A 16660-nucleotide genomic window follows, 5' to 3' on the forward strand; every position below is an offset into this window, starting at 1 on the left:
TCTTTTATTTAATATCTAGAAAAATATATGCTTTTTTCTAGTTATACATAAGAGCTATTTATACTAACATCCAAAGTCTGATTAGAGAAAGGAAAAGACATTTTATTATTTAACTATTGTACTGTTTAAAACTAGATTAAATTTTAAAGCATGTCTCTAAATACTGATATCTAAAAATCCAATCAAAACTCATGACTAAAAAATAATCTTGTTTTCTTTTCACCCCTCTTAAAAAAGTTTCACTCTCCCTTTTTAACAAAGCAAACAGTATATTGGTCTTCTGAATTTTATTTTGTTTGTCTAATGGATTTCTAGAGTGAGATTATTCATGTTGGACTTTCCCTTATTTATGCCCTTAATCCTTTTAAATATCATTTACACAAATTGAGAGAATAAACCAGGAGATTTCACCCTAGTAGAATTCATAGATTTAAATAGATTGTACTTACGTCTCCTATATTAAACAAATTATAGCGTCCACACAGATGTATCCTAAGAGAAGTTGGGTCTATGAAGCTGCTTAAATGATTTTTATAGTGACATTGAGTCATGAGCCAAATGGTGACTGGATAACATGCTAATTTTACTCCTGTAAATGGGGACATATGAAATGAGACTCACAGACTTGGAAGAAAGAATGGAGAGAATGTCATCACAGGCACTGAAGTCTTCTAATATAAATGGTATGATTGCTTTTAAAACAGAAGGAAAATACTTCCTATTTATCATTTATAAATGCAATTCCATGACTTCCCAATTGTTACTTTATAAAATAATGTTAAATTTGTTAAAAGTCCTTGAGTAGTTTACTGTGTGCTTAGGGCTTGCTCTATACATTAGTGTTTCTGAAACATTTTGGTTTCAGATATCCATTATATTCTCAAAAATTACTGAGACTGCCAATGAGATTTTGTATATATGGTTATATCTGTCAATATTTACTATATGATAAATTAAGACTGAAAATTTTAAATATTTATTAATTGACTTAGATAAATAACAAGCCCATTACATGTTTCCACAAATAATATGTTATTTGTGGAATAAAATACATTTTCCAAAGCCAGAAAAAAGTGAAAAGAATGCCATTATTTTACATTTTTAAATTCTCTGGCTTAGTTTCGCAAATGTCTGGCTTAATAAAAGACATCTGGTTTCTCATATCTGGTTTTGCATTCAATCTGTCTCAATATGTTGTTTTAGTTGAAGTATATTAAGAAAATCTGGCATCACACAGATTTCTTAGTTGGAAAAGTGAGGAGAACTTTAATAGCTTTTTCAGATAACTGTCGATATTTAAATTTTGAAATGGGGAATCTAAAAACCGTATCAATATGCTTCTCATACTGCTTTATTAAAATCTATTGTCTACTTTGCATTTTAAATGGATCTTTTGACCACATATGTTTTATTTTAATTTTTAATTTTAAAATCTTTAATTCTTACATGTGTTCCCAAACATGAACCCCCCTCCCACCTCCCTCCCCATAACATCTCTGTGGGTCATCCCCATGCACCAGCCCCAAACATGCTGTATCCTGTGTCAGACATAGACTGGCAATTCAATTCTTACATGATAGTATACATGTTAGAGTGCCATTCTCCCAAATCATCCCACATATGTTTTAAAAAATATCATTTGGAAAAATATTGGTTCACTGGGTTACACAAAATTTCCAAATGGTACCATAGATCATTATACAATATTTCATTTGTTAGTAATGCCATCTATCTCATCAGATAAGTTTTTAAGAATTGGGAAACTGACAAGTTCACAGGAGCAGCTAACACATTTTCTAAAATTGTAATTTTTGTTTGAAAGCTCAGCCTTTATCATTGGCAACAGATACAGTTGGATTTTTCCTCTTTTGAAGTGACAAGTTCACTCTGTTCATTTTCAAGAAAGTCTCTGCCAAATACCCAAGTTTGAAAATCCACAGGTTGCTTGTCAGGTCTTTCAAGTAAAAATGGTGATTCATGAGAAAAGTTGCAAATTCAGCTCTTGACCCAAGCAGCCATACAAATATGTAAAACAACCATGCGGTTGGTACCCTCTTTAGTGATGTACCAGCTCATCACATAGACTACTCAAGGGTGGGGATTGTATATATTTTTAATATATTAAATATCTTTACTGTTTGATCATGTACATTCTTAGGTAAATCTTGCATTTTAAAAATACTAACTCTTGAGTGTGTGGTGGTGAAGAATACCAGGCTTACTAGCAGAGTTTGCCGCTGCTGACTTGATTCATGCTAAGGTATCAGCAGTTTTCCCTACTATGGTTCTGCACCATTACTGCGAACGAACATCAGTTAGTTAAGTGAAAGAGGCAAATATCATCAGTATTAGTATGAAAATTATTTTGAACTTGTGAATCCAGTGGAAGTATCTCAGGGAATGACTGAAAGGGTTTGTGGGACATGCAGGAGTTGGGGGACCAAATTTTGAGTACTGCTGATCTACACAGTAACAGAAAGCTGTCCAACCAACACTGCAGAAGAAGGGAATCCTTTAGTAAAGAACTTCATTAAGCAAGTTTTTTGATTCCTAAAATATTTGGGAAATATCAGCTATTTCCATGCTAAGCACTATCTTTTTTTCTTTTCCTGTATAAGGTATTACTTATTTATCTAATTCAGGCTTACAAAGAATCTAGTAACTTTTTCTAAAAACAACCCCCCAGTCTCACATATCAGAGGGTTTCAAACTAAGTCTCAGGAGCTCAGAACAGGGTGCCAGAACTTAAGCCTACTTTAACTCCCCCTTTTTCTTGAACTGGTTTATTTCCCAGTGACACTTTGGAGTGAGTGACAGTAAAGAAATCAAGAACAGCACTCTATTAATAGCAACAATTTGAAAATTTCCACAAAAGTCTTCCTCTGCTAAAGCACAATTATAATTCCTGCACTAGATTATGATACTGCATGCTCTGGAAAACCATTTACTATAATGGGACCCTTATTGTTATAAGAGTTTGGATAGTGTCCTATCAAAAGTACACTTTAAAAAAGCAATCTCGTATACTGAGTTGTAACACACAATGATGTCGACACATATTAATGCTGTCAAATCAAACCCTCTTTTGTTCTAAATCCAAGGCACTGACTTTTTTTTTAATGACATAGTATTGGCAGAATGAATTTTGCCTAACATGAGGAAAAAACAGCTAGTCTTTGACGGTTTTTCACAGTAACTTTTTTCATAACACTACTAGAAATAACCCATCTACATTTGTCAGGGGGAGTTCTTTATATCTTCCCTGATCTTCAGTGTATAATAAAAATTCTCAAGTTCAAGAATTTCCAACATTTGATACTAACGATAATTCTGTTTTTCTCTATTCATCATCTCTGATCTCCCAGTCATGTGATAATTGTGATCCTTATGCCTTCATTTAAGATTATATATATACTTCCTTAAATGACGTGGGCATATCTTCATATTGTTTTTGTAAATTCATGACCTAGTTCATTGTATTATTACTTAACTTCTCTCTTCCTTTAGCCAGATTCAAATCCTTTTTGTTTTCTTTCCACAGTACCTAACAAAACTTTGTAATGGGAAATCTGAGCCTAAAAATGTTACAAAGCCAGAAACACAGGCTGCCTTACTTGAGGAAACATTTACAGTATCTAATTAGGCAACAAGTGACCTCAAAGCTACTCATGAATTTCTTTGCTCCTTTCTAGCTGACCTGTTTACCATCCCTAAAAACAACAATTTATTGTTTTGCATTTCTTAAGTCTTATTTTGTCTTCCTACCCTCCATAGAAAATCCTGCCTATTGACTTTATGGAGAATGCCAAGGTCATCCTCCATAAATTCCTTCAGTTTCTCTTTCTATATCGTCACATCACAACTACCATCTCTTTATCTGAGTCCTTTTGCCAGCACGAATACTCGACTGCTGCTCCTGCTGCTAAGTCACTTCAGTCATGTCCAACTCTGTGCGACCCCAGAGACGGCAGCCCACGAGGCTCCCCCGTCCCTGGGATTCTCCAGGCAAGAACACTGGAGTGGGTTGCCATTTCCTTCTCTAATGCATGCAAGTGAAAAGTGAAAGCGAAGTCGCTCAGTCCGACTCCTAGCGACCCCATGGACTGCAGCCCACCAGGCTCCTCCGTCCATGGGATTTTCCAGACAGGAGTACTGGAGCGGGGTGCCATTGCCTTCTCCATTTGCCAACATGAATACTCGACTAGTGCCCCTATTATTGTTCCTTCAATCCTCCTGTGCCCTCCTGCCTTTTCTCTCCTTCTCCAATGCCTATAAAATTGCTTACATTTTACCTGTTATACAATATATTTCATCTTTTAACTCTTCATGTTCTTACAACACTCATCTTTTACTTTCATTTATTCGTAAACTTACAGGAGGTATATACTAATTTTCCCGCATCCTTTACATTCAGTTCAGTTCAGTTCAGACGCTCAGTCGTGTCTGACTCTTTGCGACCCCATGAATCGCAGCACGCCAGGCCTCCCTGTCCATCACCATCTCCCGGAGTTCACTCAGACTCACGTCCATCGAGTCAGTGATGCCATCCAGCCATCTCATCCTCTGTCATCCCTTTCTCCTCCTGCCCCCAATCCCTCCCAGCATCAGAGTTTTCCAATGAGTCAACCACCTTTTTGTTTTTGTGGAAGACAATTATTCCACAGACCAGTGTGGGGGTTAGGGGGAGAGATGGTTTCAGATGATTCAAGCGCATAACAATTATTATGCACTTTATTTCTATTATTATTACATTGTAATACAGAATGCAGGAATTATAAAACTCATCATAATGCAGAATCAGTGGTAGCCCTGAGCTTGTTTTTCTACAGGTAGACTGTCCCATCTGGGGGTGATAGGAGACAGTGATACCTAAAGCATATTGCTTCTGTGCAGTCTACTCCATAATCTCGTTTTGGTTACCGTCACTTTGGTAACAGGAGCCTTGGGGAGGGGCTGTGTAGCCTGGTTCCAGCCAGGTCACAGACTGTTACTAGTCTGTGGCCCAGGGGTTGAGAATCTCTTCTTTACAATGCTTTGTTTTAATTCCTCTCAAGTTTAACTTACATATCTATCAATTTACCAGAACTAATCACAAAATTACAGATTAACCACAAAATTCAATGGGCTTTTCATAATAATCATCTATATTAAATTACATATAACATTTTACGTTGTTATTCCTCTCTCCTTGAAACCTCTTTCTCCCTTGGCTTTGTGATTGTACTCTTGATTCCCTCATAGTCTCCTTATATTTCTTCTTGCTCTTTCCCTCCCTTATCTATTAAGTGAAAGTGAAGTCACCCAGTTGTGTCCGACTCTTTGCGACCCCATGGACTGTAGCCTACCAGGCTCCTCAGTCCATGGGCTTTTCCAGGCAAGAGTACTGGAGTGGGTTGCCATTTCCTTCTCCAGGGGATCTTCCCAACCCAGGGATTGAACCTGGGTCTCCCACATTGTAGGCAGACGCTTTACTGTCTGAGCCACCAGGGAAGTTATTTTCTTTTGTGTTCTTTATACTGTGTTTGGTAATTCCATTTGTCCCAATTGTCTTAATTTTCAACTGTGTATAGATAGCTATGAAATCTATAATTTGGGGGCAAGACTTTTTTTTGAAGCGTAGCTTGGGAATTTTTACTGCCTATTGGATATTTCCCTATGGATGTCCTTAAAAACCCAAATTCATTAAGTTCAAATGGACTTGCTTTGCTACATCTCTACCTCTACTCCCAAAGCTATTTATTATCTTTATCATTTTGGCTCAGACAGTAAAGAATCTGCTTGCAATGCAGAAAACCCAGGTTCAGTCCCTGGGTTGGGAAGATTCCCTGAAGAAGAGAATGTCAACCCACTCCGGTATTCTAGCTTAGAAAATTCCACAGAGAGAGGAGCCTGGTGGGTTACAGTCCATGGGGTTGCAAAGAGTTGGACACGACTGAGCGACTGAATTGAACTGAACTTCCATCTCACTAGTTCTTCCCACTCAATCAATTCTCAAACCTCCTTAATTCTATCCATTCAATGTTTCTTAAATATTCTTCATTTCCATTCTTTCTCTGGTCACTCCCTTTATCTTCTCTCTCAACTACTACAATTACAGGCTACCTACTTAGTTATCTAAACTTATTCTTCTCCAACTTACCCTTTACACTATCACCAGAATTAACTTTCTAAAACATAAAATACTCAAAAATCTTCAGTGGTTCCTAGGAACCCACAAAATATAATTTTAGGTTTTTCGCATGGCCTTCTAAATTTGAAGCCAGCCTAATTTACTTGCTTTTTTCTCCTATACCACCTTTCCCAAGCATACAAAGTTAGATCACAGTAAACATTTGCAATATCTCTGGTGTTCTCTTATTGGTCTTCTCAAGCTGGAGTGACCTTCTCTCCCAATGACAAAATCCTCCTCATCTTTCAAGCCTAGTTTATAAGCCATACCACCTCCCCATCTCCAGGTATTATATAATGAATAATTTTATTATAATATCTATTTGGCACTATGGACTGAAGTAACAACACACACAAGGAAGCATTAATTATCTTCATGGTGCTCTTCTTCTTATATATTCTGTGAACTCTGAGTCCTTTGAGTCCCTCAGAATGCTTGGCACAAGATTCAGTATATTGTTCTTATATCTGCCAAAAGTATATTGTAGATTTATTTTTAATTATCTTACTCTAGATCTTAATTGTTAAAGTAAATTTGTCAAGGTTATACCATTGTCAATGGTAAAGGCAGCTCAGAAAGCACATTTCTTTATTCATATTTATTTCATTTTCTTTTCTCACAATACTTTCTTCAGTGTAAAGAGATGAACTGTTATTTCCTCTAATTCATGTTTTCTTCTGTGTATCCTTAATTATGACAAGATTCTTAAAAATAAGAGCAGCAAAAAAGCACTCCAGAATTCCAACTAATCTATTCTATTTTCAATTTATGGAAGGCTACTTCTTTTTACATTATTTTATATAAAATACATGTGACTAAGTAAATTAATGCATGGAATGATTTGTTCTGTCCTTTTGTTAAGGTTTTTGACATCATTTAATATTTCAATAGGTTTATAAATCATTTATTAGCTGATCTTTGAGACATCCCTGATGAGACAGTCAATTAGCTGAAGAAGTACTGCTGGTTGGCAAGTGATAAGTAATATTACTTGTACATTACAGATGAAGAAACTAAAGCAGAGAGAGGTTAATCAGCTTGCCTGTATCTTACACAGTGAGTGGTAGTACTGATGTCAGAATGGGGCCCTGGAGTTATTAACATCAAAACCAAAAAAGCATCAACAGCCTGGTGCTGGTGCTGTTTTTTATTATATAATACTCTCTAAAGCCTTTGTTTAGTCTCCTCTTCTGGTTCTTTATGAATCCAAAGAGGAAATATACTTTTAAAATCTGTACCTTCTCATTAAACTATTTTTCTATATTAAATAAATATTTAGCTTTTGAAAGGATGTTTGAACATCAATACATTTCTTCTCAAAATAACTCATTATTAACTTTTCCATCTGATCAAATCAATCTCAATAATATTGTCTGTTCTGTTCCAAGTTGTAACTATGACCATAACAAAACAGATATTGTTTCCTAGTTATTTATCAATAATAATAACAAAAACATTAAGTATTTGCCAGAAAGATCACTAAGACATTTATGTGAATTACATACATTTATCAACAAGTATATCAAATAGGAATGCTCCTTATCTCAGTTTTAAAGATAGAATAATAAAGGTTTAGAAACACTGTTAGGAAACTGATAGGTGATGTAACCAGTTACAAAACCAATCAACATTTTCCAACATTCATTTTGGAACATAATTTTTTATTGACAGCTTGCCATCAGCATTTATTTTAACTATGTAAGCAGTTCACATACTGTGTTGAGACTTACTATGTAGGGCGATATTTTATTGACATCCCTAGAGAACCCGACTTTTTAATATTGTCATCAGATACTCATATTCATTGACACTGCGATTCATTTTTTGATTTCTACACTTTTTCTGCAAACATTTTGCATTCCCACTTCCACATATCTGGTCTACCTATCCATGTAATGGTCTTTATCTTCAGACATCTTGCCATTGTAGCTATTCAGCGTTGTGACAGTAAAAGCACATTCACTAGGGAATAAGAGTTTGAGAAGGACTTAGAAAATTGCTTGACACCTGAAAAATGGCTCTGAAATATGAATAAAGATCTACAAAACTGTGATAAAAACTTTTTAAATTGATATTTCCAACTAATATTACTACAACTCATCAATGGTAATGTTACTTTCATATAGTTATCTATAATCATATTGAATGTGGGATTTGGTCAACTTTAATAAAAATAGCATATTGAAAAGCAGAGACATTACTTTGCCAACAAAGGTCCGTCTAGTCAAGGCTATGGTTTTTCCAGTAGTCATGTATGGATGTGAGAGTTGGACTGTGAAGAAAGCTGAGCACCGAAGAATTGATGCTTTTGAACTGTGGTGTTGAAGAAGACTCCTGAGAGTCCCTTGGACTGCAAGGAGATCCAGCCAGTCGGTTCTAAAGGAGATCAGCCCTGGGTGTTCTTTGGAATGAATGATGCTAAAGCTGAAACTCCAGTACTTTGGCCGTCTCATGTGAAGAGTTGACTCATTGGAAAAGACTCTGATGCTGGGAGGGATTGGGGGCAGGAGGAGAAGGGGATGACGGAGAATGAGATGGCTGGATGGCATCACTGACTCGATGGATGTGAGTCTGAGTGAACTCCAGGAGTTGGTGATGGACAGGGAGGCCTGGTGTGCTGCAATTCATGGGGTCGCAAAGAGTCGGACGCGACTGAGCGACTGAACTGAACTGAACTGAACTGAAGTGAATAAATAAGGATGATTTTTAGTTTGTATTGGAGTAGAGCAGATTAACAGTGTCGTGATAGTTTTGGGTGAACAGTGAAAGAACTCAGCCATACATACACATATATCCATTCTACTGCAAACTCTCCTCCCACCCAGGTCGCTTCATAACCCTGAGCAGAGTTCCATGGGCTATACAGTATGTACTCACTGGTTATCCATTTAAAATACAGCAGTGTGTACATGTCCATCGGAGACTCCCTAACTATCCTTCCCCATATAGTACCCCACCCCCAGCAACCATAATTTCATTCTCTTAAGTCTGTGAGTCCCTTAATGTTTTTAAAGTTCATTTGTATCATTTCTTTTTAGATTCCACTTTTAAGGAGTATCATATTGCTCCTTCTCTGTCTTACTTCACTCAGTATGAAAGTCTCTAGATCTATCCATGTTGCTGCTAATGGCATTATTTCATTCTTTTTAATGGCTAATATTCCACTGTGTATATATATATGTGTGTGTGTGTGTATCATATCTTATCCATTCCTCTGTCGATGGGCATTTAGGTTGATTCCATGCCTTGGCTATTGTAAACAGTGTGACAATCAATACTGGGGTGCATCTGTCCTTTGGGACCATGTTTTTATCCAGCATATTTTAATTCATTTGATAACATTTAGGGTGAAGCTTCTAACAGTGCGATTACCTTGGACTGAGAAAGGTTTAAAAATGGCCCTACACACACTGAAATAGAAGTGACTTCACTAGGATGCTGAGGCAGAGATGCTGGCCCTGGAAAGTGACAGAGCAGGTGTGCATTGGAGAGAGCTTTCCCATATAGGAAAGTGAGGGATTCTTACTGAGTGGGGATCATGAAGGCAGGGGACTCTATAATGAGAATCCTAGGATTGCTTCCAAATTTCTAATTTGATAAATGACAGTATAGTATTCTTTGGTGAATACTTAAGTCTGCCTGTCAATGCAGGAGGCTCAAGGGACAGGGGTTCAATCCCTGGGTGGAGAAGATCCCCTGGAGTAGGAAATGGCAACCTGCTCCAGTATTCTTGCTTGGAAAATTCCACAGACTGAGGACCTGGTAAGTTACAGTCCATAGGATTGCAAAGAATCAGACAAGACTGAGTGGTTGAACACACACAAAGGAACAGCAGTAAAAGTCTAAGAATGGAACTTCAGCTTATCACAATGCCATATTTAAAATAAATGTATCATTCTTTTCTTTTCTGAATGAATGAAAATGCATTAATTAAAAGCACACATACTCACACAAATGCTAATATCTGCTCTTTAACAATTATGTACTTTCTGCATAGTGTCTGTCTATTCCAGTTGAAGTAGTGCTTAAATACTTCAATATGCCTCTTTTCTGCCAAAAAGAAAACTGTTTTTATGACTGTGTTTCAACATATTTTAAATATATGCATAATCACTGCCAATTTATCTGCTTTGCAGATACTAGTTTCCTATACAATATTCAATAGCTCCCTTTATTGAAAATGTCACTGTTCAGTATTATGATTAATGTTTTTCCTTTTTATTATATGTCTGAATGTTAGGGTTATTGATTAATCTCTTTATTAATGGAATGATCTTCAGCACAATGTTTAATACTCTTCTTATCTATCATCATTACATGTTATCTTGAAAATTTTCCATACACTTACTTTAAATGGGATTTTCAGATTTTTCAGGCATTTTGAAATCAGTAGGATAGGCTTCAGTGAGAAAATGAAATGCTGGAGGACAATATAAATTAAACAAATTTAAGCAGTTAAAAAAGCCATTTTCTATCTAGCCATTGAAAAATACATATTGATAGTTATATAATATATCTAAATAAAGTTTCCAGAGAGATAACTGAACAAAATACCTTAAAATATGAATTAAAGAATGTTGTAAAACTTGTATATGAATAAAGACAGTTTTTATAAGCTTAGATGATAAATACGTGCACTTTTGCATAGGAGAGAAGTCATTACCTGGGAAACCTCATGACATTTTGTAGATTATCAAAATCACTTACCAATCAATTTTGAGTATTTCTCCTATCAACTATATTATTAGCATTGGAAGTTACTATTATCTCTGTATTTCATTAATAGGAACATTGAAGAAACTATTTAAAGTGCTAAAGATTGGTTTTAACAAAGAAAACCGATGAAGATATTACAATGAACTGAAGAATTTAAAAAATCTCAAAGTAGAGATCTTTAATTGACTACAGTATAAATAACTTGAGGGTAGAGAGCTTCTGTTTTTATTGTTTGTCCTCCAAATTTCCGAAATTTTATATGCACAGTGCAGGGTACTAGGCACATATTTAACAAATGAAAAGTACTGAATTCATTACCTTGTGGTACAAATTAGGATTTCTTTTGTACTGACATAAGTAGAAGATTTTAATTTCAGCATTATGATTTATTAATGTCTTTTTCTTGGCTTCCCTGGTGGCTCAGGGGTAAAGATTCTGCTTTCAATGTGGGAGCCGCAGGAGATATGGGTTCGATTCCTGGATTGGAAAGATCCCCTGAAGGAGGGTATGGCAATCCATTCCAGTATTCTTGCCTGGGAAATCCCATGCACAGAGGAGCCTGGCAGGCTACAGTGCATAGGATCACAAAGAGTTGGACATGCCTGAAGTGACTTAGCATGCATGTAATGTCTTTATCTAATTTCCAATTTTGTGTCAACCAAACTTATTTGCATGACAATTAGAGGACTTCATGTTTATCTTATCTTCCAGTATTTCACTTTTACATATCAGTTCATTAATTCACAATTCTGATATTTTTATAGCACAACAAAGACTATAGAAACAGAACAAGCCAAAGAACTCTAAATAAAGCAGATTTCAGAAATGAAATTAGAGCTATGCTTAGTTATACTTGCATTTAAATGCTTCATCCAAAGAGAGACCTCCAGTCCTGTCACATGTATTAATCACCCAGGGTGACTTTTAAACTTACCAGTGGCTGGCCCTTCTATCATATCTGATTTTAGTCTAGATGATAGTAATTATTTGATCAAGAACTTAATTTTACTGGCTGTAAAGGTATGCATGCACACACACACACACACACACACACACACACACACACTCTCACACAATCACCAGTACATTTAAAAACTGTGGGACAGAATTAATCATATCTATTGAATTTAAATGTCATTTACCAACTTATTAAAGTGCAAGGAAGCAGGTAAAATAAGTTAAAGATAAGACTTCTGTTTTTTTAATTAATTTTTACAGTCTTATAGAAATCTTTATGAAATTAATGTAAAATTATGGTACACAAAAATCTCTTTGCTTTATTTTCTTGTGGTGGCAATGCAAACAATGGAAGTTAACCTGGGATTTAAATTAAGGAAAATATATTGTATTAAGTTTAGATACTGTCTAACTTGCCATTATATTTTTTTCAAACAAATAAATTTTTCTTCTCTTCCCCCTCTTTCCATCTCCCTTTAAAATAAGACAGCTCTAACCTCCCCCTGCCTCCCATCCTCTCCACACACACTTTATTGCCTGATACTTATCTCCTCTACTATATGTGCTTTTGTACTTACTGCTAAACAATAATTTAACAATAAAAGATGGTAAATGCAGAGAGAGGTATTTGAAGAATGAAGGAAACTGTCCTCACACATTTTTAACACAGAAATACAATTTTTCAAAAATGAATTACAAAATAACAAAATTAAAAGAAAATTGTAACTAAAGCTTGCTGATAATATTATCATCCCTCTTAAAGAAGCAAGAGGGATAAGGCACAGAAGGAATGTGGTGTTGAGGGCAATGAAAATAAGCAGTTATTGCAAACCATATATGCTGCATTCGATGGATTCAGAAGATAGAGGCTTGAGTGCTGTCATTATTTCTTGTCTGCTGTTTGATGCCGGACGAAATATTTAATTTCATTGGACTTCAGTTTCTATGCCTCTAAAATGTGAGTTCCCAGGCTAAGAAAATATTTCAAATCTTTTTTATGACTAAAAGTCACTGACTTTAGTGTCTGTATCCTTCACAAAGGTAGCATTCTTGTAAAACGCCTTTGTGGAAAAGCAAAGCTATATTTAGAGAGTCCACTCTGTGTCCAGGGTGTTCTCAAGTCATACTGCTATTTATAACCAGGTGTAGGCCAATAGGACAACACATCTGCTTTAACTAATAACCACCCAGGTTTCTTAGAGTGAAAGATAAGTTTTTCATTATTCTAAGTGTTGACCTTAGAAAGTATTGAAAGCAAGAATTGTTTTAATTTACTTCCTGAATTGTCCAGTTACATGGACTGATATGAAATGCGATTTAAAAGGTTTCATGTAAGTTTGAACGTATAGCTACTGTTTCATCATAGACCTCTTAATGGATAAACATATGCAACCATTTTGAGTTTCTGCACAGGAGTGCTTTGTATAGTTTCTTTCCCTTATAAATGTCATGCCAATTTACTCCACTGCTAAAGGCAAGTAGACATTCATAAATTCCTCTAAGAACTTATTCTCATTTCTATGAATCTTTATTTTATTTTGATACTGAAAACTTTACCAAATTCATAGACACTGGTAGAGTGAAAAACAAAATGCATAATTAGGGGGAAAAACTTAAAAATCTTGAATAGAAAATAAGACATTATGCTGTTAATAACATAAATCAACACAAATAGACTGCAAAGTTGACCACAATTTTTTACAATGGTATAAATGAGTTTTTAACTTTGCGATTCTCCAAGAAAAAGAAGATTACCTAACTTAGGGATCTTTTCCTCTTATTTTGTATTTTTATAACAATCTCAAAAATTATAGAAGTTAAAATGACAATAAAAACAATTTATTTCCCAAACCATTTGAGAATATCTGCCAACACAATCTCCCCCAATCCTCTAGTATTTCCTACAAACATATATTCAATATATTCAAATATAATCATAAAAATTAGGAAATTAACACTGACTCATTACTACATGGCTAGCTAATATTGAGTCCCCTTTCCATTTTGTCAGTTGTCCCAGTCAAGCCATTCATAATAAAATGATCAGGCCAGAATCATATATTGCATTTAGTTGACCTGTCTCTTTAGTATTAATCTAGAAAATTTTCTCAGGCTTCCACTAAATTCATTAACTAGAAAATTTTAATAACTATAAATCAGTTATTTTGTAGGATTTAGTTTGTATTTGTCTCATTAGATTCAGGATATGTGTAATTAGCAGGAATAACACAGTGGTGAAGCTCTTGTTCTTCTTACTGCATCCTATCAAACAATTTTGACCAATTTTAACTTGTAACCTTACTGGAATATTAGTTTACTCATTTGAGTAAGGGGTATCAGTCAGTCTTCTCCATTATAAAGTTATTTTTTCTCCTTTAATAGTAATAATTTTGTGGTAAACTACTTTGTAATTATCTAAATATCCTGTTCCTCATCAAACATAATTTGATCCTCTTTCTCCACTTGATGCTCAGTTGCATCTCACTGGTGAGGTGCATGATACTTAGTACTGAATCTTATATCTGATCTCCTTATATCTCAGCAAATACACCAGCCTGCTGTACAGTCACTAAGTCGTGTCCGACTCTTTGCAACCCCATGAACTGAAGCCTGCCGGACTTCTCTGTCTTTGGGATTTCCCAGGCAAGAATATTGGAGTGGGTTGCCATTTCCTCCTCAAGGGGATATTCACACCTGCGTCTCCAGCATTGGCAGGTTATTCTTTACTGCTGTGCCCCCAGCTTGGTTTCCCTTAAAGGACTGAATACCATCTGCAACAGAATCAACTGAGGTACTTGCTAAAATTCACATCCATGGACCCTGTCATGATATCTGTTCAGAAGTTCTGTAGGGGGTAATGGGTATTTGGAAAAGACTTTAGTTAATTCTCATGAATTAAATATTGTTACTGAAACTATGTCTAGTCACTCAAAGTTCATGGTTTGAAACACATAGGTCTCATCAATTACAGTTCTTTTTTGTTTTAGCTTTATCAATTCACATTTGCTACTTAACCAACCTGTAAACTGCTACATGTGTGAACAGTCTCCAAAGTAAAATGTATCTATCTTTTCCAAAAGTATCTTCTACCAAACAACTCTACAAAATGAAATGTAAACACCACCTAAGATCTCTGTTAGGAGGATTCTTACTAATTTTCAAAATCTTCCAGGTTTTAGGGAATAGCAAGTGCAAAAGCCCTGATACTGGAAAGCCTATTGCAGAAAGAAATTCTGGGTGTGGTTATGTGAGACAAGAGAGGGCAGGAGAAATACTGAATAAAGCATGTAAACAGGTAAAAATAGTTAAGTTTCTATTCCAAGAGTCATGGTAACAGGTTTTGAGAAATAATGTGATATGATTTATGCTTTTTAAAGATTATTCTGGCTATTGTACTGGTTAAAGACTATAAGGATTGGCGAAAGGGGGAAGTAGGAAGATTGTTGAAGAGGCTGCCTACTGGATTAGATGAGGCTAGTAGCGATGGCTTGGAGTAAGGTGAAGATGGCAATAGTAAGATGAGAGGTAGATAGATTCAGAATGTATTTTCAAGTCAGAGCTGATGAGGATTCTTAATAGACTGGATGTAGGAATTGTGGGAAAATGAGAGTTTAAGGATGGATCTAACATTTTTGGCCTGAACAACTGGATGAGTTATGGGGGGAAACTAGAGTGCAATGGGTGGATCAAAGCAAAATATTTTGCTTTATTTGCTAAATTTGAAAGGTCTATTGTGCATAGATTGTAGATACTTAGTGGGAAATTGGAATTAGGAGTCTGGAGGCTGGGTGAATGGTTAGGCCTAGAACTATGAATTTGGGACTCATTAATGTAATGGAACTAGAGTAAAACTTATAAATAGTGACAGTGATAAGGGCTGGGAATGATCATTAGGGCATTCTAAGAGACACTGAGGGGTAGGATGTTCAGTCAGTAAGTCATGTCCAACTCTTTATGACCCCGTGAACTGCAGCTTGCCAGGCTTCCCAGTCCTTCACTATCTCCTGGAATATGCTCAAACTCACATCTGTTGAGTTGGTGATTATCTAACCATCTCATCCTCTGTCACCCCTTTCTCCTTTTGCCCTCAATCTTTCCCAGCATAGGGTTTTTTCCAATGAGTCAGCTCTTTGCATCAGGTGGTCAAAGTATTGGAGCTTCAACTTTAGCATTAGTCCTTCCAGTGAATATTCAGGGTCGATTTTCTTTACGATTGACTGGTTTGATTTCTTTTAGGACTGGCTGGTTTGATCTCCTTGCTGTCCAAGGGACCTTCAAGAGTCTTTCCAGCACCACAGTGCAAAAGCATCAATTATTTGGGCTCAGCCTTATTTATGGACCAACTCTCACATCCACACGACTACTGGAAAAACCTTAGCTTTGACTATATCAACCTTTGTTGGCAAAGTGATGTATGACTCTGCTTCTTAACATGTTGTCTAGGGCTTCCCTGGTGGCTCAGAGGTTAAAGTGTCTGCCTGCAACGCGGGAGACCCGGGTTTGATCCCTGAGTCAGGAAGATCCCCTGGAGAAGGAAATGGCAACCCACTCCAGTATTCTTGTCTGGAGAATCCCATGGACAGAGGAGCCTGGTGGGCTACAATCCATGGGTCGCAAAGAGTCGGATATGACTGAGCGACTTCACTTTCACTTCACTTTCACTAGGTTTGTCATAGCTTTTCTTCCAAGGAGCAAATGTTTTTGAATTTTGTGAGGGGTAGGAGGCATCACAAAGGAGACTGCAAATGGCAAGTGAGGAGGGGAGAAATCTAGGAAAGTATGGTGTCCTGATAGCCAATGAAACAAAACATTAATGCT

At 36.1% G+C, this 16660-nt stretch overlaps 1 protein-coding gene across 7 annotated transcripts in view; it reads right to left on the reverse strand.

Moving 5' to 3' along the window:
* The window catches only part of PKIA (cAMP-dependent protein kinase inhibitor alpha), a 99439-nt gene that overhangs the window by 14916 nt on the left and 67863 nt on the right, over positions 1 to 16660 (reverse strand). For 2 of the 7 annotated variants that reach the window (XM_042254351.2, XM_042254352.2), the window contains one exon: positions 10518 to 10589. The exons of 4 other annotated variants lie outside the window; for them this stretch is intronic. The gene's annotated coding sequence lies outside the window, so the exon portion shown is untranslated. Of the gene's footprint in view, positions 1 to 449; positions 505 to 10517; positions 10590 to 16660 lie in introns of those variants that run through there. One more of the 7 variants, XM_012183901.5, reaches the window with a different exon arrangement.

Source organism: Ovis aries, chromosome 9, assembly GCF_016772045.2.
Source record: "Ovis aries strain OAR_USU_Benz2616 breed Rambouillet chromosome 9, ARS-UI_Ramb_v3.0, whole genome shotgun sequence".
NCBI classification, from domain to species: domain Eukaryota; kingdom Metazoa; phylum Chordata; class Mammalia; order Artiodactyla; family Bovidae; genus Ovis; species Ovis aries.